The sequence below is a fragment of the Cervus canadensis genome, chromosome X, assembly GCF_019320065.1.
Source record: "Cervus canadensis isolate Bull #8, Minnesota chromosome X, ASM1932006v1, whole genome shotgun sequence".
Classification (NCBI taxonomy): Eukaryota; Metazoa; Chordata; class Mammalia; order Artiodactyla; family Cervidae; genus Cervus; species Cervus canadensis.
Window position 1 is genome coordinate 52,064,779 of NC_057419.1, and position 25,251 is coordinate 52,090,029.

General features: G+C 38.6%; 1 protein-coding gene and 1 non-coding gene across 2 annotated transcripts in view; one reads left to right on the forward strand and one right to left on the reverse strand.

Moving 5' to 3' along the window:
• Positions 1-25,251, forward strand: part of CLCN5 (chloride voltage-gated channel 5) — a 189,706-nt gene that overhangs the window by 37,701 nt on the left and 126,754 nt on the right. The window lies entirely within an intron of this gene.
• Positions 6,267-6,338, reverse strand: TRNAC-GCA. The gene has a single exon. It is a non-coding gene; the product is annotated as a tRNA-Cys (tRNA).

Below are 25,251 nucleotides of genomic sequence, written 5' to 3' on the forward strand. Positions count from 1 at the left end.
TTATACTCTACTGCCATCTATGATCTAGGGCCAGATGCCATCTCACTAGCTCCTGATTATGGTAACTTATCTGATTATGGTAAGATCGTGTGGGCTTCCCTGGTAGCTCAGCTGGTAAAGAATCTGCCTGCAGTGCAGGAGACCCTGGTTCGATTACTGGGTTGGGAAGATCCCCTGGAGAAGGGATGGGCTTTCCTGGTGGCTCAGACAGTAAAGAATCCACCTCCAGTGTGAGAGACCTGGGTTCGATCCCTGGGTTGGGAAGATCCCCCTGGAGGAGGGCATGCAACCCACTCCATATTCTTGCCTGGAGAATCCACATGGACAAAGCAGGCTGGTGGGCTACAGTCCATGGGGTTGCAAAGAGTCAGACATGACTGAGCGACCAAGCACACAAGATCATGCTTGCTTTCTGATGTTTCATGTGCCCCAGTGACTTGGTTTATTACTACTACTGTTTAAATAAGTCTGAGGACTTCTAAAGCCCTAGGCATGATTTATGGCTCTTTTGTCTGGTTTTCTCTTAAAGAGTAGAGGGCATCTCTTCCACTATGGTTTTTATTTCTATGTCACATTTTTGGTGGCATTTTTTCCTTTCCTTAACATTTTCCTTTAAGTTCATATTCATTATGTTGATAAATCTCCAGCAAAATCATTTCTTCCTGGTCTGTGAAATTTCCCCCATCCCTTGCCAGAAGTTCATTGTTCTGCAATCTTAAGGGATTATCCAGAAAACCACATCCTATTCTTTGACATCATCTTAGTAGCAATACATTAATTTCCCCTATCTTCCCTTCTGGTCAAAAGTCATGACCTCCAACAAGGAAGAAGAGGTAAAAAGCTCTCAGGTGCCCCTAAAGTCTTCAGTTTTCTACCTAAACTTACAAGGTCAGTAGGTATAGTCCAGGTTCTTCTTGGTTGTATAATTTGTTGCCAGATCTAAATACTTTCTGGACTAAAAATAAACTCAAAGATGCATAGCATCCATGCCCATCTCACTGAAAGAGTCAAAAATGTCTGGGATGGGAGAATTAGCTGGGACTGAAAAAAAATCAGCTTTTGCTGTTAATTAGGCTGGGAGGACAGACACTAATAAAGACAACTGCAAAGTTAACAGGAAACATTGTTTCTCCCAAAGTCAGGCAGCAGCTGTAAAAAGCCATAAGAATACCCTCTTCCAGTGAATACTGCTTTCTTGTAAATGATGCCCCAGGCCCACTCTGCTGTGCCCATCTGTTACTGGGGATTCCCAACTACTCAGCTGCCCTTGCCTCAGAAAAGCACCCAACCCCTAGTTTATCCCTGCTTTTCCCAATCTTGCTTCAGAAATAAAAAACAATCCATAACTTATCCCCCTTTAGTTAAGCCCCCTCAGAATCACTCAAACACCCACAAAGATGTTTCCCTTCTCCTTGAACAGCATCCCATGGTTCCGCCAGAGCACCCTCCCTCATGATGAGTGAGTAAATGTAACATTATCAAACTACAGGCTTGTCCTTGGTGGTCTCTAGGTGATTAAGCTTGAAATGTCACTCTCACCTTGAGCTTTCCCCTAGATAAGAAATTAGCTTATGTGATTAAGCTCCAGCTTGGCCCAGTGCCATATTTCCTGCCTTGAGAATGAAGGTCCCCATATCCTTCCTGGCCCAACCCAGGTATAGTGCTGACAACAGATTGAAATGGTGCCATCTTAGCCTGGAGGCAACAGCATGAGCTGAAAATCCAGTATTAGAACATGATTGGAGACTTGACATACACATGGTGGTAAAAGGGATGCAGACTTTATGAGCAGAGAGCCAGTGGCCTCAGAAGGAGGTGAGTGGTAAAAAAAGTGAAGGAATTACCTTGGTTTTTAAAAAAATTTAAGAGGTGTTTGACATGGGTTGGGGTGGAGGGGCAAGAGCAAGTGATTCTGGATAGAGAAGAACGACTTGTGTAAAAGGATAGAAGCCAGAACAAGAAGTCATGTTGGAGCAATAGCCCTTCTCTTGAGACTGGAGAGTCAAAGAACGAGAAAACTTGTGTTTGTTGATCTCTCTTCTCAGTGAAGTGCATGGTTTGAGAATTGGGGAGAAGCTAATTGGGGTTTAGGAAGAAACTGCTGCAACAGGTGGCCATCACAGTAGTGTAAAAGTAGTCTTGAAAGGAGGAGGAAAGGAAGTAGTCTTGAAAAGGAAACAAATGTCTGGCAGTGTCCAGGACAAAGTGGTAACCACGTGGCTGCTTCTTTTGGGGACACTACTTGCCACCTTTTATGCTCAACTGTTATTTACCATGTTTCCATCATTGGTTGAATAAAAAAGTACTGCCTTTTTACTACAAATGATGATGATGATGATAGTGGCCATCTTTGGGGTGCCTACTGTGCCACGTACTGTGATAGATATTTGAATGCATTATAGCCTTTGGTTTTCATAAGAAAAAACCAAGTGGAGAGGATACTTTCAACTTCTGCTCACCTGGATCACTCAAAGCAAGGAAATATTTCTTCCTGATTGATTCTGACCTTACGTTAGGAAAAGGGAATTTGATTACCATCCTTAGAAGGTATGTCAGGGCAGAAATTATAAATCAGTTTAGTGTTCCCCTAAAAAGAAGGATGATAGGTGAATTCCATGTCAGTTACTTTGAATACCTGCATAGATTCCTAGTGAGGCCATTTAGGATATAGTCCATGTTATTCCTGTTTGTGGACCGTTAAGTCTGTCTTTTTTCTTGTAATCACCAAGAAGTGCTAAGGAATGCCTGCATAGCATCGTCATTTTGGCTGAAACCAAAGCCTTAATTCTGCTGCTTTTGTAGTGAAGTACACCTTTCTTGGGCTTCCCAGGTTGCGTGGTGGTAAAGAATCCACCTGCCAATGCAGGAGATGCAAGACACGCAGGTTCGATCCCTGGATCAGGAAGATCTTTTGGATTATTCCCTATTTGGATGGGATGCATGTTGCATTTTTTTTTATTAGTTGGAGGCTAATTTACAATATTGTAGTGGTTTTTGTCATGTTGCATTTTTAACTCTAACTATAAAAACAGTAATGTTAATTATGGTAAATTTGCTTTGGTCTGCAAGAATTTGTTCAGCAGCTATTTATTTAGCACCAACTATGTACCAGAAAATGTCAAACAATGTTTTGAATAATTGAACTGTTTTTGTTGAAATTAGAGTTCCCTGGTAGCTCAGACAGTTAAAGAATCTGCCTGCAGTGCAGAAGACCTGGGTTCAGTCCCTGGGTCAGGAAGGTTCCCTGGAGAAAGGAATGGTAACTCACTCCAATATTCTTGTCTGGAGGATTCCATGGACAGAGGAGCCTGGCGGGCTACAGTCCATAGGGTCGCGAAGAGTCAGACACAACTGAGTGACTAACACAACACTTTTGTTGAAATTACAGCAGCAAACAAGATATGTTCTTTTGAAAGAATTGTCATCAAGAGTAGGTGAGACATTACTTCTTGAAAAAAACTTCATTAATTCCATCCAATTGTAGGAAAAGTCACTGTATTTTAGCAAAAAGTGTATCTTATACAAACTTTTGCCAGTTACAGCTTTAATAAACAAGTAGCAATTTAGTACCAGAGTGTGTTCTAAGCACCTTACAAATATCAACTCACGAATCTCCCAACATCCCTATGAGGTAAATATTATTGTCACCTTCATTGTATAGTTGAAGAAACTGAGTCACATAGAGGTTTAGCATCTTGCCCAATGTTACAGTTTTCTGAGTCATGATGTTATGATTTGAAATACAGGCAGTCTGTACTACCTGTATCAACTGCAAATAGATTCTTCCTGAAGAACCTGTAAGTTTAATTAGCTTAATTGAATTTGTCATGCCCCCTGAAATCTTGCTTATGCTATTGACTTGTTTATTGGACTCCCTTGTCCCTATGTGAAGGTTTTTTTGTACCTAGCTATAATCCAGATTATGACAAATTCTGAGTTAGCGGTATTTATTTTTTAATTTTGTTGTTTTTATTATATTATTTTTAACTTATTTTTGAGCACTTACTATGAGCCAGGTACTTGTCTCCAAGGCTCATTTCTTCAGTCACTCATCAGAGCATTCAGTTCCACAAGCCCTCTCTTCCATTTCTTCCTCAGCAGCTCCCTACAAACCCCACATGGGATGACTTTATCTTGCCTTAGGCTGTTAGTGACTAAGCATCTCAGGTTCAAGGAAAAACCTTTCTTGAACTTTATCAATAGGTTCATGATGGAAAATTGTGTCACATACAACAAATATATGTGCTTCCAGGACACCCAGAAGGGGGACTGAAATAGAACTGTTTTGTGTTGTCTTGTGCTGCTCATTCTACTTGGAAGGTGAACACATGGGGTCATATTCCTCAGCTTAAACCAGGAGCATCAAAGTGACAAAGGGGCCGAAGGATATGCCTGGGATTAGTTTAATGATTTGTAAGATTCTGTCTGGCTTTGAGAACATGTGATTTTTATCTCTGTTTTATCAGCTTTATTGAGACATAATGACACACAATAAAATGACACATATTTAAAGTATAAATGACACATTTAAAGTATAGGGAGCAGGGTGGGGAAGGGAAAGACTGGGAGTTTGGAATTAGCAGAGGTAAACTGTTCTACATAGGATGGATAAACAGCAAGGTCCTACTGTACACACAGGGAACTGTATTCAATTTGTTGTTGTTGTTCAGTCCCTAAGTTGTGTCCCACTCTTTGTGACTCATGGACTACAGCACACCTGTCCTCCACTATCTCCCAGAGTTTCCTCAGATTCCTGTCCATTGAGTTGGTGATGCCATCCAACCATCTCATCCTCTGTCGCCCCCTTCTCCGAATGCTCTCAATCTTTCCCAGCATCAGGGTCTTTTCCATTAAGTTGGCTCTTCGCATCAGGTGGCCAGAGTATTGGAGCTTTAGCTTCAGCATCAGTCTTTCCAATGAATAGTCAGGATTGATTTCCTTTAGAATTTATGGTTTGATCTCCTTGCTGTCCAGAGGACTCTCAAAAGTCTTCTCCAGCACCACAGTTTGAAAGCATCAATTCTTTGGCACCCAGCCTTCTTTATGGTCCAACTCTCATGTCCGTACATGACTACTGGAAAAACCATAGCTTTGACTACATGGACTTTTGTTGGCAAAGTGATATCTCTGCTTTTTATTTTTTATTTATTTTTTGTTTTTTTAAAATTTTTTTTCTTTTTTCTTCTTTTTTTTAATATCTCTGCTTTTTAATATGCTGTCTAGGTTTGTCATAACTTTTCTTCCAAGGAGCAAGCATCTTTTAATTTCATGGCTGCAGTCACCATCTACAGTGATTTTGGAGCCCAAGAAAATAAAATCTACCATTGCTTCCACTTTTTCCCCTTCTGTTTGCCTTGAAATGATGGGACTGGATGCCATGATCTTAGTTTTTTGCATGTTGAGTTTCAAGCCAGCTTTTCACTCTCCTCTTTCACCTTCATCAAGAGGCTCTTTAGTTCCTCTTCACTTTCTGTCATTAGAGTGGTATCTTATGCATATCTGAGGTTGTTGATATTTCTCCTGGCAGTCTTGATTCCAGCTTGTGATTCATCCAGCTTGGCATTTTTCATGATATACTCTGCATATAAGTAAAATGAGCAGGGTGACAGTATACAGCCTTATTGTACTCCTTTTCCAATTTTGAATCAGTCTGTTGTTCCATATCCAGTTCTAACTGTTGCTTCTTGACCTGCATACAGGTTTCTCAGGAGACAGGTAAGGTGGTCTGATATTCCCATCTCTTTAAGAATTTTCCAGTTTGTTGTGATCCACACAGTCAAAGGCTTTAGCATAGCTAATGAAGCAGAAGCAGATGAAACCAGTCAATCCTAAAGGAAGTCCCTTATTGGAAGGACTGATGCTGAAGCTGAAGCTCCAGTACTTTGGCCACCTGATGCAAAGAACTGACTCATTGAAAAATACCCTGATGCTGGGAAGGATTGAAGGCAGAAGGAGAAGAGAGTGACAGAGGATGAGATGGTTGAATGGCGTCACTGATTCAATGGACATGAACTTGGGCAGACTCCAGGAGATAGTGGAGGACAGAGGAGCCTGGTGTGCTGCAGTCCATGGGATCACAAAGAGTGGGACACAATTTGGTTACCGAACAAAAATAATGAAGCAGTAAAGGAAAAGGAAAGTGAAGTTGCTCAGTCATGTCTGACTCTTTGCCACCCTGTGGACTGTAGCCTACCGGCTCCTCCGTCCATGGGGATTCTCCAGGCAAGAATACTGGAGTGGGTTGCTATTTCCTTCTCCAGGGGATCTTCCCAACCCAGGGATCGAACCTGGGTCTCCTGCATTGCAGGCAGATGCTTTACCTTCTGAGCCACCAGGGAAGCCCAATGAAGCAGAAGTAGATGTTTTTCTGAAATTTCCCTGCTTTCTCCGTGATCCAGTGAATGTTGTCAATTTGATCTCTGGTTCCTCTGCCTCTTCAAAACCTAGCTTGTACATCTTAAAGTTCTTGGTTCAGGTACTGCTGAAGTCTGGCTTGAAGGATTTTGAGCATAACCTTGCTAACATGTGAAATGAGTATAGTTGTATGGTAGTTTGAACATTCTTTGGCATTATTATTCTTTGGGGTTGGAATGAAAACTGACCTTTTCCAGTCCCGTGGCCACTGCTAAGTTTTCCAGATTTACTGACAGGTTGAGTGTAGCACTTCAGTAGTATCATCTTTTAGGATTTTAAATAACTCAGCTAGAATTCCATCACCTCTACTAGCTTTGTTTGTAGTAATGCTTCCTAAGGCCCACTTGATTTGACACTCCAAGATGTCTGGCTCTCAGTGAGTGATCATACCATTATGGTTATCCAGGTCATAAAGATCTTTTCTGTATAGTTTTCCTGTGTATTCTTGCCATCTCTTCTTAATCACTTCTGCTTCTGTTAGACCCTTACCATTTCTGTCCTTTATCATGCCCATCCTTGCATAAAATATTCCCTTGATATCTCCAGTTTTCTTGAAGAGACCTCTAGTCTTTACCATTTTTGTTTTCCTCTATTAGCATTGTTCATTTAAGAAGACCTTCTTATCTTTCCTTGCTATTGTCTGGAACTCTGCATTCAGTTGGGTATAGCTTTCCCTTTCTCTCTTGCCTTTTGCTTCTCTTCTTTCCTCAGCTATTTGTAAAGCTTCCTCAGACAACCACTTTGCCTTCTTTCATTCCTTTTTCTTTGGAATGGTTTTGGTCACTGCTTCCTGTACAATGTTATGAACGTTCATCCATAATTCTTGTGGCACTCTTTCAGATCTTTCAGATCTAATCCCTTGAATTTATTCATCACTTCTACTATATATTCATAAGGGATTTGATTTAGGTCATACCTGAATTGCCTAGTAGTTTTTCCCTACTTTCTTCAATTTAAACCTGAATTTTGCAATAAAGAGCTGATAATCTAAGTTACAGTCAGCTCCAGGTATTGTTTTTGCTGACTGTATAGAGCTTCTCCATCTTTGGCTGCAAAGAATAAAATCAGCCTGATTTCTATATTGACCATCTGGTGATGTCCATGTGTAGAGTTGTCTCTTGTGTTTTTGGAAAAGAGTGTTTGCTGTGACCAGTGTGTTCTCTTGATATAACTCTCATAGCCTTTGCTCTGCTTCATTTTGTACTCCAAGGCTAAACTTGCCTGTTATTCTAGTCCCTTGTGATGAAAAAGATATCTTTTTTTGGTGTTAGTTCTAGAAGGTGTTGTAGGTCTTCATAGAACTGTTCAAGTTCAGCTTCTTCAGCATTAGTGGTTGGGGCATAGACTTGGATTACTGTGATATTGAATGGTTTGCCTTGGAAATGAACTGAGATCATTCTGTCATTTTTGAGATTGCACCCAAGTACTGCATTTCAGACTCTTTTGTTGACTATGAGGGCCACTCCATTTCTTCTAAGGGATTCTTACCCACAGTAGTAGATATAATGGTCATCTGAATTAAATTCACCCATTCCCTGTCCATTTTAGCTCACTGATTCCTAAGATTTCAGTGTTCAATCTTGCCATCTCCTGCTTGACCTCGTCCAGTTTACTTTGATTCATGGACCTAACATTCCGGGTTCCTGTGCAGTATTGTTTTTCACAGCATCAGACTTTACTTTCATTACCAGCCACATCCACAACTGAGCATCATTTCTGCTTTGGCCCAGCCACTTCATTCTTTCTATAGCTATTAATAGTTGCCCTCTGCTCTTCCCCAGTAGCATATTGGACACCTTCTGGCCTATGGAGCACATCTTTCAGTGTCATATTTTTTGCCTTTTCATACTGTTCTTGGGGTTCTCCAGGCAAGAATACTGAAGTGGGTTGCCCTATCCTCCTCTAGTGGACAATGTTTTGTCAGAACTCTTCACCATGACCTTTCTGTCATAAGCATGGCTATGCCCATGGCTCATAGCTTCATTGAGTTACACAAACCCCTTTGCCTTGACAAGGCTGTGATCCATGAAGGGAACTATATTCAATATCCTGTGATAAACCATAATGAAAATAATACAATAAAAATATGTGTATGTGTATAATAACTAAGTCACTTTCCTGTACAGCAGAGACTAACAACATTGTAAATCAAGTATACGTCAATAAAAAATAAAACTAAAAGAATAAAGTGTATAATATGATGTTTTGAAATATGCATATAACTGTTGAAGCTATCATCAAAATCAAGAGAGTATCCTTTACCTCTGAAAGTTTCTTCCTTGTTCTGTATTAATTCCTCCCTTCTTAGCCAGTGGGAACCCCACTCCTGCCACTGCCAGCAATGTGTCCTTTCTATCACTCTGTGTTAATTCGCATTTCCTAGAGTCACGTAAGTGGAATCATACACTATGTAGTTTCTTTTGTTTGACTCCTTTTGTTAAGCCTAATTATTTTGAGCTTCATCCATGTCATACATACCAGTAGTTCATTGCTTTTTATTATCCTGTTTTATGGACGTACTACAGTTTATTTATCCATTCCTCTGCTGATGGACATTGGAATTATTTTTGGTTTTTGGGTACTATGAATAATGCTGCTGTGAACATTTTAGAGCAAATCTTTCTATGGACATATGCTTTTATTTCTATTGAGTAAATAGCTATGATTGGAATGACTGTGTCATATGATAGGTGTATGTTTAGCTTTTAAGAATCTGCTGACCTGTTATCCAAAGTGGTTGCTGGTGGTAATGTAAAATGATAGAGTCATTGAGTTTCAGTTGTTCCACTCTGTGGAACAACTTACTTTCCAATCTGTCCCAATACTTGATATTGGTCAGAGTATTTGATTTTGGCTATTTTCGTAGGTTCATAGTGGTATCTCATTGTGGCCTTAAATTGTCTCTTACTTTTAACTCATTTATGTCATTATATTTTCATTTCTTTTTTTTTTATATTTTCATTTCTTTTGGCTATATACCGAGGAGTGGAATTGCTGTCATATCATAACTCTTTGTTTAATATTTTGAGAAACTACCAAGCCATTTTTTTTTCTAAAGCAGCTGCAGTTTTACATTCCTAGAAGCAGTTTTACATTCCTAGAAGCAATATATGAGGGTTCCAATTTCTTCACATTCTTGCCAACACTTGCTGTTGTCTGTCATGGATGTCTTTCTATTTATTTAGGTCTTGTTTAATTTCTTTTAAGAATATTATAGACTTTTCAGAGTATAAATTGCATTTCTTTTATTAAATTTATTCCTACATATCTTACTATTTTGATGGCATTATAAATGCAGTTGTTTTCTTAATTTCATTTCAGATTGTTCATTGATAGTGTATGAAAATGCTATTTATTTTTATGTTACCCTTGTGCTCTGTGACTTTGCTGAACTCATTTATTAGTTCTCATAGTTTTTTAGTGACTTCCTTAGGATTTTCTGTATACATGGCCATGTCATCTGTATTTGCAGATAGTTTTGCTTCTTACTTTCCAATCTGGATGCTTTTAATTTCTTTTTCTGGCCTAATTGCCTTGGTTAGAACTTCCAGGACAGTATTGTGTAGAAAATGTGAGATTGTACACCTTGTGTTTTTCCTGATTTTAGGAGGAAAGTGTTGTCTTTCAACATAAGTTATGATGTTTGCTCTGTTTTTTTTTTTTTTTTGGTAGCATTTAATCAAGTTGAGAAAGTTCTTTTCTATGCCTAGTTTATCGATGGTTTTATCACAAAAGGGTGTTGGAGCCTCTGTCCTAGAAGTTAGCTGGAGTGAGGGTGAACAGGGCCCAGTGTTCTTGTCCTGCTACACCTGGAATAGAGTTTCTACCCTACAACTATGAGCTGGGTGAGCAAGGGATACTTGATTTTCTTGGCTGCTCCTGATCAGAATGCAACTTCTGCAACAGAGGGCAGGTGAATGAGGAATACCAGCAACCTGCCCCACCCCGGGAGGGAAAGGAGCCTCCATTTTCTTGGCTACCCAGGGTAGAGCCTCTTCACACAAAGTTTTGGGGAGTGTAATAAGAAGCAGGTTGTAGCTCAAATGCCATCCACTCTCACTGTTCTTACTGAGATTTAATAGATTTTCTTCAGTGTATTTTCTTTTTTTCTTCCATTTGCTGTATACCCTTTGGACAATTTCTAGAGACTTAAAATGGTCATTTTTAAAAGTAATTTTTACCAGGTAAATTGTTGCTTTGCTGACGAGAGAGTGGGCCAAGTTCATTACCTTGCCATTCTGTAAGTCCCAATGATTAGATTTTCTAGTTAAAAAAAAAATTATTTGAAGATAATTTCAAACTTACCGAAACTTTGCCAGAAAAAGAGAAAATCAAAGACCACCATTACACCTTTTACACAGATTCACCTACTTTTAACATTTTACTCCATTTGCAGGCCCTGGTGTGTGGTTGTGTATGCTTGTACACACATTTTCTGCACCTCTTGAGGGTAAAGTGCATACATCATGGCCCTATCAGTTCCGTTCAGTTCAGTCTCTCAGTCACATCCAACTCTTTGAGACCCCATGGACTGCAGCATGCCAGGCTTCCCTGTCCATCACCAACTCCCGGAGCCTACTCAAACTCATGTCCATTGAGTTGGTGATGCCATCCAACCATCTCATCCTCTGTCATCCCCTTCTCCTCCCACCTTCAATTTTTCCCACCATCAGGGTCTTTTCAGATGAATCAGTTCTTTGCATCAGGTCCCTAAAGAATTGCATGTATATTTCTTAGGAATAGAGATAAAGTATTACAGAACTATAGGATAGTTATCAATTTCAGTAAACTTAAGCATGATTGTTATACCATGGAATCTAATCCTGTATTTTTACTCCATGCTTCTTTCCTCTGTTTTGTATATGTTTTATGCGTGCTAAGTCTCTTCAGTTATGTCTGACTATGTGCAACCCTGTGGACTGTAGCCTGCCAGGCTCCTCTGTCCATGGGGTTCTCCAGGCAGGAATACTGGAGTGGGTTGCCATGCCCTCTTCCAGGGGATCTTCCTGACCCAGGGAACTCTCACATCTGTGTTAGCAGGTGGGTTCTTTACCACTGGCACCACCTGGGAAGCCTGTATGTTTTATATTGTATGTAATATTAATACGTGAAAGTCCATATTAGTGTTTTTGTTTTTGTATGTGTGTGTTTTAGGTTTTATTTTTTTCAAACTTTGGTTTTTCAACTCTGAATTGTAATTTATTTATTTTAATTGAATTATAGTTGATTTACAATGTTGTGTTTGTTTCAGGTGTACAGCATAGTGATTCAGTCATATATATATATATACACACACACATATATTTATATATATAATTCTTTTCATAGTCTTCTGTTTTTCTACCGATAGACATATGCAATAAAAAGATTTGTGAAGCAGCCCACCCAGAGTTTGACAAAATGCTTTTGCTGTCAACTCAGCTGATTCTACCACCACCCTGTGATGCAGGCAAGATGTATTTTCCCACTCCTATCAAATATGAAGAAACACTGAGGAATTTACTAAAGATATAAAACTAAAAAAAAAAAAAAAAAAAGATATAAAACTTAGCAAGTGTTAGACCTGGGCCCCATCCCCAGGATTTCTGATCCCAGAGTTTGTATCTTTCCACACCAAGTGACCTTGCTGAATGAGCTCTCAGCTATCTACACGTGACTTTTTTACTTAGGAATTTTAAAGCCATTTAAGATTGTGTTATTCTAAAACCTGTGCCAGATGCTTTCTAACATATAGATTTAAAGACATTGAGGCCCAGGAGGTTAAGTGGCTGTCATTTCCTTAAGCAGAGAAGGAAAAAGGAAACATTACTGCTATTTCCCTTCCTCTTCTCACAGTGACCCCACACATCCTCAGAAGCATTTGACTTGACTGAGTAATGGCAACATTTATATTGTACATTACCAATTGTAATGCATTCTTTCATTATACATCCACACCAGCCCTGGGAAAACAAGTCCCAAGTTGATGCACATGTACATTCAGGTCTGAGAAAGGCTGGTCTAGGGTACTGACCTTTGTTTCAACTCAAGCCTGGCTCTCATTTTCCCTCACCAGCCTGTCTGGTAATGCTCGTGAATCCTTTTCATGGCCAGTGCCAGACAGACTTTCTCTACAGCAAGACAATTTCTCTTTAGTCAAAGGTGGCATTCCTTAGAGTGGAATATATAGGATAATCGACTAGGATCAGTTCAGTTCAGTCGCTCAGTTATGTCCGACTCTTTGCGACCCCATGGACTGCAGCACACCAGGCCTCCCTGCCCATCACCAATTCCCGGAGTTTACCCAAACTCATGTCCATTGAGTCAGTGATGCCATCCAACCATCTCATCCTCTGTTGTCCCCTTCTTCTCCTGCCTTCAATCTTTCCCAGCATCAGGGTCTTTTCCAATGAGTCAGCTCTTCCCATCAGGTGGCCAAAGTATTGGAGTTTCAGCTTCAACATCAGTCCTTTCAATGAACACTCAGGACTGATCTCCTTTAGGATGGACTGGTTGGATCTTCTTGCAGTCTACTAGGATATAGGAAGCAAATAATTAGAAAAAATATTTTTTGCCGTTTTTCTAGCTGTTCTTCTATTATACTTTTTAGACAGCTTTATTAAGATATAATTCATGGGCTTCCCTGGTGCTGTGGTGGTTGAGAGTTCACTTTGCAGTGCAGGGAACACTGGTTCACTTCTGTTCTGGGAAGATCCCACGTACCACGGGGCAGCTAGGCCTGTGGGCCACAACTACTGAGCCTACACTTTAGAGCCTGTGCGCCACAACTACTGAGCCCATGTGCCACAACTACTGCAGTCCACATGACCTAGAGTCTGTGCTCTGCAACAAGAGAAGCCACTGCAATGAGAAGCCTGCACACCTCAACTAGAGAGTAGCCTCTCCTCGTTACAACTAGAGAAAGCCCACACATGGCAATAAAGACTCGGCACAGCCGAAATATAAATTAATTAATTAATTTAAAGTAAATAAAAATAACATCTTTTAAAACTATGTAATTCACATATCATCAACTCACCCATTTAGAGTATATGATTCAATGGTTTTAAGTATATTCACCCCCACCCCAACCTTAGGAAACCACTACTCTACTTTCTCTCTCTGTAGGTTTGCCTATTCTAGGTAATCTCATATAAATGGAATCATGTGATTGCAATAAGTGATCTTTTGTGTCTGGTTTCTTTCACTCAGCATAATGTTTTCAGGGCTCATCCATGTAATTAACTGTACTTCATTCCTTTTTATTGCCTAATAAAATTCCATTGTGTTGATATACCATATTTTGTTTATCCATTCACTAGTTCATGGACATTAGGGTTGTTTCCGCCTATGTACTATTATGAATAATGCTGCTGTGAACAGTTGCATATAAGTTTCTTGGTGGACATATGTTTTCATTTCTCTTGGATATTACTGTGTGCCTGATCAGCATAAATGTTAAATTTTGAGAAAAGAAAACAGTAGGAAGGTAAATATGGTTCTCTCATGGAATTAAATTTTTATTACTTCTTTGGCTTTTCGTGTCATCCCTCTGAATCTTTCCCATTTTATTGACTTTCTTATTTATCTCTTTACATGTCTTCCTGACTGCTACTTACTCCTGCTAGGGATGCTGTGAGGGTAAAGGAAACATTTATTATTGAGTAACATAACATTTAACTTCATAACAACCTATGTAAGGTTGATACTGTTAAACCCATTTAAAGGAAAGGAAACTAAGGTTCTGAGATTATAACTTGTTCAAAATCACCTAGTAATTAAGAAGCAGGAGTGAGAGGAGCCCACTTCTAATTTGATTCCAAAGCCCATGCTCTTTCCGTAGTCTGTGTGCCAGATGAAGTATTTAGTGAGGTTCAGAGGATAGATCTTGCCTCTCACTGAAGACTCCAAGATGAATATATGGAATGAGAAAAACAAGAAGTGAGGGGGATTATGCAAAGATTTTGATGAGACTATGTGCATGGGGTATATAGGAGCTGGAGGGATGGTAGATGAATATAGAAGTAGAACCTGGTTTGGGGAAGGAAGGTGTTGGTGACTGTTCAGTTTGGGACATATAGAATTTGAGGACATTATTCATTCAGGTGGTATTTAGTTTGAGTGGCTTGTCTATGCTTGACATTGTTCAGGACACTGGAAATACATTGAAGAAAGGGCTAGCCATGGTCCCTGCTCTAATGGAGACTGTGGACTTAGTGTAAGGGTAGACAGACAAAAACAGTTATAACTAAGTGTATTGGGTGTCATGAAGTAAGGGGGATAATTTAATACAGACACCTGGAGAAACTGATTCTATAAGGCTCCAGGGTTAGTAGAAAGATGTTTAAAATGGCTGTAGCTTGGATAAACAACAAGGTCCTACTCTATAGCACAGGGAAGTATATTCAGTATCCTGTGATAGACCATAATGGAAAAGAATATGAAAAAAGTATGTATGTATGTGTGTGTGTGTGTGTGTGTTTGTGTGTATATATATATTCAGAATCAGAATATATATACAGAAATTTGCTGTACAGTATAAATTAACATTGTAAATCAACTATACTTCAATAAAATAAATTTTAAAAAATGACTATAGCTTAAGGTACAAATGGAGGAAGGACAGAATTATCAGAGGTGGATATAGGAGATACAAAGGTTAAAGAGTTGATAATATTGTTTTCCCCTAACTTGCCCCTTCCTACACAGGGCAAAAATGATGATTGCCTCCAGCTATAGGGAACAACTGGTAGTTCCCTGATTGTCATGCTTTGTTGCCCCCATGACTTCTGCCTGAAATTTTCCTCCCCTGTCCATTTTGTCTGGCCAACTCCTGCCCATCTTTATCATAATCTTTCAGAAAGCCTGCTGTGTCCCCTTGTTCCATGTCCCCACAGTTTCCTGAGCCTGCTGTTCACACTGTCTCTTCTATTAATTGTAATTGCAGTAAAAGCAGGGACCTGCTCATCAACCTGAGTAGCCCCCCAGTGCTTGACACATAGTGGGATGGGTGCATGGATGAATTAAACAAAAATGATCACATTTGGAAGAGAATCTGCATTTTATGCACAAGAGGAAGAAGTTTCATCACTTCATTAAAAGGGAACTTGACTAAGTCAGTGGTTCTTAACCTGGGGTGATTTTGCCTCTCCCCACACCCAACTTGGAACACTTGACAATGTCTGGAGACACTTTTGATTATGACAATTGACTTGGGGGAGGGGCACGTGGTTATAAGCATTGAGTAGAGGCCAAGGATGCTAAGCATCCTATAGTGCACAAGATAACCCACCACAACAGTTATCCAGTCCAAAATATCAGTAGGGCTGAGGTTGAGAAACCCAGGTCTAACCAAGTTTAGCTCTCTTCTGCCTAAAGCAGTGGTTCTCAAAGTGTGCCCCCCACCCCTGCCAGTGACAGCATCCACCTGGGAACCGATAGAAAGGTAAATTCTAAGATCCCACTCCAAAGCCACTGAAAGAGAAACTCCAGGGCTGGACCCACTGTGTTTGAACAAGCTCTCCATGGGGTTGTGGTGCAGGCTGACATTTGAGAACCACTTCTAAAGTAAAAAACACTGGTTGGCAGGCATTCCCTGGAAGTCCCGTGGTTAGGAGTCTGTGTTTTTACTTCAGAGGGTGGGGAAAGTGGGCTGGTAATAAAGCCAGGGCCAAAACTCCAAGAGACTCCCGGGGTGGGAGAGTGGGTAAGGAATAATGGTAAAACAGTCCACAGGAAGTTATGGGCTCCAGGGTGAAGTGGTCCTTGATATCAGATATTTCTGAAGAGTTGCTAAATATGAGAACAGGCAAGGGGAGGTGAGACTGCTGCTAATAGTTAAGATTCCTGAAATGGAGCGAGGCAGGGATAATGTCATTCAGAAGTGGCAGGTTTGAGCAGTGGAGGCCTGAAAGCTTTCAGTTTGCAGTCATATGTGTGGAAGAACCACTTGTAAAAATTTGTATTTAATGTTAGGTTTCTGGAAATAACTTGCCAGGACTCTCATCCCTCTAACACAGAAGCTCTTATTCTTTTTGTGTTTTCTTTCAGGCTTTAGTTTATGTACATAGCTATTTTTACAGTGGAGAGTTGCTGTCACAGTAAATTAAAAAGTGTTTTCAAAGGTTATACCAGAGCAGTAGGCAGAGGAGGTAAACTAGATCCCATGACCAGTTTGTTCTGCTTGGGTGCACGGTGGTCATAGGAAAAGCTAGGCAGGTGCCTTAGGCTAATTTTGGTTCTCTGGGAAGAAACCAGTAAAGTCAACTTCAGAACAGAAATTCTCAAGCTTCATTAAGGAAGTCAAGGATATAGATAAGACAATGGGAGAGGAAAAGTCTTCTTTAGGGGGAAAAACTTATAAATAGTAGATACTCAGAGCCATTCGGATTGGATAGTTTTATGAAGACGCTTTTTATTGAGTGGATGTGAGGGGAGAAAAGAATTTTAGAGCCTTGTCTATGTTGGGAGAGGGAGAGTTAAAATAGGTGCTGGTGTTAGGGATTTGTTTCCCTAACAAGTTGAGTATGTTAGGGAACTGCTTCCTAGTGTTGATTGTATTTTTAAAGCAGTTTTTTCCATAGAAGACTTAAAATTTTTTTTTCTTTAGAAGGAAATTTCATGACTATATGTGTGTCAGGCACAGTGCAGTGAATTTTTAAGCACACTTCATAAGCCAGGGAAATTAATGGTGGTATCCCCAGTTTGTAGTATGAGGAAATTGAGGCTCTAAGTAAAATGATGGGGCTAGAGTCAGACAGCAAATAAGTGTCAGGGATAGAATTCTAAACCCTGGTATGTTTTTCTCCAAGACTACTGTAATTAACACAGCAACAGAGTTGCTGTAGTGATCAGTTTCCTAGAGGTTATCTGATATATCTTCGTACCTCCCCTTATTGGACTAGACTCAGTACCCAAGGTTGTATGTACATCATAACCGCGAGGAGATTTTTCAAAATATGTGGTCTAAGCTTCCCCCAAAGAAGTTCTATGGAGGAAGACTTTTAACAAAAGAACCACTTTCCCCCCACCCCCATTTCCTCCTAGTGTCTCCTCTTTCCCAGAAGCCAGGCTGTACAAAGGCTGATTTTAGAGCATGGAGCAGGTGTCGGGCAGGGCTGGGCCAGCCAGCTTCAAGCCAATTCAGCTGTGATGGTGACAGCTGCTCCTCTCCAGTTGCCTGTAACTAGCGGATCTCAATCACCTGGAAGAGGGACAGGGAGCACAAGGGTCTTTTGTGGCCATGGGCAACTGGTGTGAAGCTTTCTGGATTCAGATTTTTCTCTCTGTTGTAAATCAGTGGTGTGACCTGGGGTAAGCTGATCCCTTAACTACTTTTTTTTAATATAGTTATATTGCATAGACGACCAGGAGACAGGATAAAGTAGTGGTTGGGTAGGTTTGGCCTATAGACTCTCCCGAAAGGATGGACTTTTTTCCAACTAATGTGGAAGATAAAGGTAGGAGCAGAGTCTCTATGGGTGGGGCGGGGGGGGCGTGTATATTACTGGAGGGGACAGCAAGATTGAAATAAAAGAGTATTTGTGATTCTGTTTTAAATGGGAGGAGTGGACCACATGTGTCACTGGAAATACAGGGGTCCCTTGGAGACAGTTGAAGCACAGGCCCACACAAAGGTGAGGAAGAAGATAGTCAAAATGCAGGTTAGGGGCCAGCTTTGGAGAGGATGGGGGGCATTTTGTCCTCTGAAACAAGCATAAATAAATTGAAGATAATATGATGTTTTTATTTACTATATACTAATATATCTTAAAAGAGGGCAATACCCTCCTCACAGAGTACCAACTATTTATGCAACTCTTATCTCTTTGTGATTTTTACCAAACAGCAGATGTTTGGTATTCTATCTTCATTTTATTTTATTGAAGTCTTGCCTACAGCTCACTTCTTTTCACACCCTCCACCATGGGCCACACATTACCATTTTTCGTGTTTTGATGGCTAGATTTTAGTCCATCACTACTATACCACAGTTTGTTTAACCATTGATCAATTTAAAAACTTTTGGGAAGCAGATGATTTGTTTGAAAGAATGAACTTGTCTACAGTTTTCTCACATTGCTGGTTTCTGTGTATCACAGGATAGTTCTGTGTTTTTTTCTGCCTCAAATTATTTCTGTTCTGCCTCAAATTTTTTCAGCCTCTACAAATATAACTCACTTTCAGCCCATCATACATATCTACTTGTTTGGCCATGTCTTTGTGAATTTAAAAAATGTCCTCCAAGTGTTCAGGTGACTTCTTAACTTCTCTGCCTGTTTTACTTCTTTAGCTATGCTTTCTTCACTTTTTGTTGCCTATAATTCTTTTGTATTGAAGCAACTTTACTTTTATAAGTTCTAATTAGTCACATTAAAAGTCTAGAATTGTCTAATGTATTTAGGATTAATGATACATTATCGGGATGCTGAATTAATTATATGTATGTATCTCTTAGTTTTATATTACATAGTTAAAATAACATTTATTTTTGTGATATAATTAACATAACATTGTTTTAAGATGTACAGCATGTTGGTCTGATACTTCTATCATAAATAATGTTTAATATCTAATACCACTTTAGAATAAATTCAGCCAGTCCTTCAACCCTGTTGAAAGCTTTGTTTCTTATAGGCTTTATTGAATCAAAATAATTAAAATAGCCCAAAATGTCTTCTTAGAAGTATGCTTTAAATGTAAAATCACCAGAATGTGTACAAAAATTATTAATTGATAATAAGCTTGTGGCCGGAAATATTTTCAACCAAATTTCCAAAATCCGTTTCATTTAATGACAGAAATAAAGTGGAAAAATATTTATGCAAGATTGCCAAACAAATAGATTTAGGCATAAATGACTAAAAAACCTTAAATTTTAAAAAAATCTGAAAGGAACTGAAATGCTAAAAATACACCCTAAAAGTTACAGAACTATCCTAGTGGTACATGGAAATGATCAGTATATAAAATGCCAAGTGACTGAAAAATACAGATTTTTCTACTATTTGTTGCTTTAACTAATTCACCTGGAGCCAATAGAATACTGTATCCTTAAAAACTAGTATCGTTTATCAGGAGAATAAAATATGGCTGTAGTCACATTTTATTATATTTTACTACAAAGTTAATAGGTAGTGCTTTAATTGCTGATGAGTCTAAACAGATTTTGGTGTTCCTTTTTTGATGACTGACATAAGATTTTTATATTTTTTAGCCACTAACCCAAAGGAAAGTAGTATTAACTATCAGGTTGTATTCGATTTTCATTATTTTCTATGTTAAGTTCTTTTTTCATCAAAATCATGGCTGCTTTTATCTGTATTGATTTCTTTTTATTTTTTAAAATTAAAAAAATTGTTTCTTTTTGTTTTTTAAACTTTTTGTTTTTTTTTCCAAGCTTTAAACTTTTTATTTTGTATTGGGGTATAGCCAATTAACAATGTTTTGATAGTTTCAGGTGAAGAGTGAAGGGACTCAGCTGTCTCCACTATTTCCCAAACCCCCCTCCCATCCAGACTGCCACATAACATTGACCAGAGTTCCATGTGCTATACAATAGGTCTTTTGTTGGTTATCCATTTTAAATATAGCAGTGTGTACATGTAGATCCCAAACTCCCTATTCTCTTCCTCCCCACCATCCTTCACTGGCAACTGTAAGTTTGTTCTCTGAGAGTCTGTTTCTGTTTAGTAGGTAAGTTCATTTGTATCATTTCATTTTAGAGTCTGCATTTATGGGATGTCTTGCCATATATCTCTCCTCTGTCTGACTTACTTCACTCAGCATGACAACTTCTAGGTCCATCCATGTTCCTGCAGATGACATTATTTCATTCTTTTTAATAGCCCAGTAATATTGCATTGTGTGTATGTACCACATCTTCTTCATCCATTCCTCTGTGAATGGACATTTAGGTTGCTTCCATGTCTTGGCTACAGTGCTGCAGTGAACATTGGGGTGCATGTACCCTTTTGGATCATGTTTTCCTTGGAGTATGTGCCCAAGACTGGGATTGCAGGGTCATAGGGTAGCTCTATGTTTAGTTTTTTAAAGAAACCTCCATGCTGTTCTCCATGGTGGCTCTACCAGTTTGCATTCCCACCAACAGTGTAGGAGGATTCCCTTTTCTCTACACTCTCTCCAACATTTATTGTCAATTTTTTGATGATAGCCGTTCTTGCTGGTGTGAGGTGATATATCACTGTAGTTTTGTTTTGCATTTCTCTAATAATGAGAAATGTTGAGCATCTTGTCATGTGTCTTTTGGCCATTTGTGTGTCTTCTTTGGAGAAATGTCTGTTTAGGTCTTCTGCCCGTTTTTGACTGGGTTGTTTGTTGTAATCTGTTAAGCATCATAAGCTGTTGGTGAATTTTGGAGACTAATCCCTTGTAAATCACATTATTTGCAAATACTTTCTCCCAATCTGTGAGTTGTCTTTTCATTTTTTTATTGTTTCCTTTGCTGTGACAAAGCTTTTGAATTTAAGTAGGTCCCATTTGTTTATTTTTGTTTTTATTTCCATTATTCTGGGAGACTGTATTACTTTCTTTTCAAACTTTGTAAATTTTTTAATGTATTAAAGTTTTATTTTTATTTAGTCATATTCATCACCTATAGGTGATAATTTCTTCTTTTGTTTTGGTATTAATAGAATTCTTTCACATGTTAAGTATAAATGCACCCTTCCATTTTCTTATAGTGTCTCAAAATTTTTTAAAAGTTTGAATCCTTGACTCATCTGGAATGAGTTTTTAATTTTTTTCCCAAAAGTGTTTTTTGAAGGTTCCGTTCCCCAGTGAACCACTATTTCTCACACTGTAATTCAAAGACGTTGTGTGAATTGTTTTTCTGCTACCCATTCTCCCACATAGTTGAAGTTGCTTGAATTCTAATTTCAGATTTCATGGTAAATGCATTTCTCTATCTCTGAGCCTTGTACATGTCTTTCCCTACTTAAAAAATATTTCCCTACTTTTTAATCTGGAAACTCAACCCTTATACTACCTATTAACCAAAAAATAAATAAATAAATAAATAGTGATAAACAGAAAACTGTATCTTGAAATTGCGGAGAAAGATACCATAGGTATGGAATCCCCTGTGGCTCAGACGGTAATCTGCCTGCAATGCAGGAGACCTGGGTTTGATGCCTGGGTCAGGAAGACCCCCTGGAGAAGGGAATGGCAACTCTTTCCAGTATTCTTCTCTGGCGAGTTCCCTGGACAGAGGAGCCTGGCAGGCTACAGTCCATGGGGTCACAAAGAGTTGGACATGACTGAGCCACTAACACTTTCACTTTCATACCATAGGTATTTTATTTTATTTTTCCATGTGTCAGCAGTCTTAGCAGATTTTTATTCTGTTTATTTACTTATTTTCTAAGTGAAGTTTTTAAGTACAGAAGTCAGGTCTTTTTAGATTCAGAGTTTAAATCCAAATATTACTAAATTCATTTCTCTCTAGTAGCCAGAGAGCCAGCAGCTGTTGAGCTTTTGAGAGAATAACAAAGAACACAGAGAAGAATGTATTTGAACTACCGTTAATTGTGTTTGAGCCTAAACTATGAATCTGAAACCAACAGAATAAACCTTCTAAAGATTAGATTCACCAGACTCTCAGTGGCATCATTAAGGAAATTAGTTTAAGTCCTTGGATCCTGTGTTCTTTGCCTCTGAGTCTGAAGGCTTTGTGATGCTTCTAACTGGAACCAGTGGCCATACATGCGAAGGAATCTGGGGAAGTTGTTTTGGCTTGAGTAGCCGTTCCTCTTTTCTCTTCAACTGCCATTATCACCGCTGCTCATTTCTTTCTCTGTTTTTAATCTCCTAATTTTGAGCTGTCTTTCAGAGTGGCACAGAAACAAAGCGTTGTTTTTAATGCAGGTGACATTTAGGAGCAAAATAAGTTAGAAGTTTTAAGACTAAAGTCCCTTAAAATGTCTTAAAGGGCCAGGGGAGCCTAAATGTAGAGCCCTCCCGCCCCCACCTCCCGCTCCCTGCTCCCTGGTGGGAAACTTGTTATGTGGACTTTGAAGATTCCTTTTTACATTCCAACAAGTAACATCACATAAAACATGGTGAGGAAGCTTGTGTTTTATTTTTTTCTATCAAGGATCACTGACTCACTGGAAGATTTCAGTTAAGAATCATAAGTTTTAAAAAAGCAATTTTTTAAAAGGAAAGAAATATGTACCATTCATCTGGTTTTAAGATTAGAAAAAGGGAATATAAATCCCACTCTTCAATAAATGTACCAAGTAATTCACAAGAACTACTTGAGTTTTATGTTATTGACAGAAGAGAAACAGAGAAGAAGGAAAAAGAGGGGTGTACTGAATTATATATTAATACACAACTAGTTTCCCTCTAAAAAACAGAAATAGAAACAGGTAGATAATGCCAAACTTTGCCACTGAAAGCATTATAGAAGTTGTAGTGCAAGTTTGTATGTGTATGTGGAAAACTATTCCACAAATTTAGAACACCAAATGTTTATATTCTTGTTCATTTCTTACACATTCTTGTCTCTCTCCTTTGTTTCTATTTGTGTGTGTGTAGAGAGAAAATCTTGCCACATTGCTTTCACCATAGATTGTCCAGTTTTTTTTTTGCTTTGTCACTGATAGACCTCTTCAGCTTACATTATTTTTCCATTTTCATGTATCATGTAGCATGATATAAACATTTATTTAAATGGTTGAATTAAATAATCACCCAAGTTTCTTGAGATTAGAGACTGCATGTTTTACTTATGTGTGTATCACTCAAATGATCAATGAGTAAGGGAAGTAAGCACTATATCGGAGTTGTTTTAATCACATCTCTGGGATTTTTAAAAAAGATTATGAATGCAGTTGTGACAAACATCTTTTGTACAAAGCACCCTTTTTACATGGGAGAGGAGCTATCTAATTTGGGGGTAGGGTGGGGGAATCTGTTCCTGAACTGAGAGTACTGGGTCAGACAGTTTGTTTATGGGGTTGTATAGTCAACAGCATCTTGAGTGTGTCTTCATTACCCACATAGCCCACAGTTATTTGGCTTTATTTGTATTATTTTACTAACACAGTGGGTGAATATTGTAATAAGCAGTCATTTACTTGTGATTGATTTCATTCATTCCTTTTATTTATTTATTTTTTTGGTGTTCCTTCATATTTTTTATTTATTTATTTTTTCCCATTTATTTTTATTAGTTGGAGGCTAATTACTTTACAATATTGTAGTGGTTTTTTGCCATACATTGACCACATTCATTCCTTTTATAGAAACCGTCTGTCTCTAACTTCTTGTTATGAGAAACTTGAGCATTAACTTTATAGTTATAGTTAGATGACAAACTATTTGTACATCATACTGTCACATTACAGAAGTAAAATTGACAGGATTCAGCAAATGTCCAGGTGGAAATGAAGTCCTAAATGTTTCTGTATTGTATTAAATTGTTGTCATCTTTGCCATGTTTAGTCCCCATGACATATATGTGCCCAGTTAGGGTAACTCTTGGGTTAATTTTTTCTGGTGGTTGTTGCTGTGGTAAAATAAATTTCTGTAGATGTTTATTATTGGAATGTAAAAGAGTTTTTAGATTTTATCTTATAATTTACCCCTTTGTTGAACTCATTACTTTTAATTTAGTTTCTTGAATATCTTTGTCTTTTAGGTTATATAATTATATAATGTGCAAATATTGTTTTTATCTCCTTATGTTACTTGTTCATTTTTCATACATGGTTACAATGATTCAGTTTTCTAACATGATTAATTAGGAATGGTGACTAGACATCTTTGTGTAGTTTTCTGCCTTTTTTTTTTTCGGATGAATACCTCTAGTGTGTGTGTTTTAAGAATAGTGTCAACTTCTCTCAGACATACCATATTTATAGTTAAAAGAAAATCCTTCTTTTAATATCAGAAATGAATACTGAATTTTCAGGCCATTTAAACTATTTGTTGTTGTTCACTCGCTAAGTCATGCCCAACTCTGCGACCCCATGAATTGCAGCCCACCTGGCTTCCCTATCCTTCTCCCAAAGTTTGCTAAATCTTGTCCATTGAGTCAGTGTTACCATCCAACCATCTCATTCTCTGTTACCCCTTTCTCCTCTTGCCCTCAATCTTTCTCAGCATCAGGGTCTTTTCCAATGAGTCAGCTCTTATTTAAACTATTATTTATTCACTTGATTTTATTTTTTCTGTTTTTCTCGTGAATCTCTGGTCTTATTTAAAATCAGCCTCAGGCTAAAACCTTAATACCCATGAAGATCAATTCTTGTTTTTTTTTTGAATTTATTTTTATTTATTTATTTATTTATTTATTTTTTCAGTGGGTTTTGTCATACATTGACATGAATCAGCAATAGATGTACACGTATTCCCCATCCCGATCCCCCCTCCCACCTCCCTCTCCACCCGATTCCTCTGGGTCTTCCCAGTGCACCAGGCCCGAGCACTTGTCTCATGCATCCCACCTGGGCTGGTGACCTGTTTCACCATAGATAATATACATGCTGTTCTTTTGCAACATCCCACCCTCTCCTTCTCCCACAGAGTTCAAAAGTCTGTTCTGTACTTCTGTGTCTCTTTTTCTGTTTTGCATATAGGGTTGTCGTTACCATCTTTCTAAATTCCATATATATGTGTTAGTATGCTGTAATGTTCTTTATCTTTCTGGCTTACTTCACTCTGTATAATGGGCTCCAGCTTCATCCATCTCATTAGGACTGGTTCAAATGAATTCTTTTTAATGGCTGAGTAATATTCCATGGTGTATATGTACCACAGCTTCCTTATCCATTCATCTGCTGATGGGCATCTAGGTTGCTTCCATGTCCTGGCTATTATAAACAGTGCTGC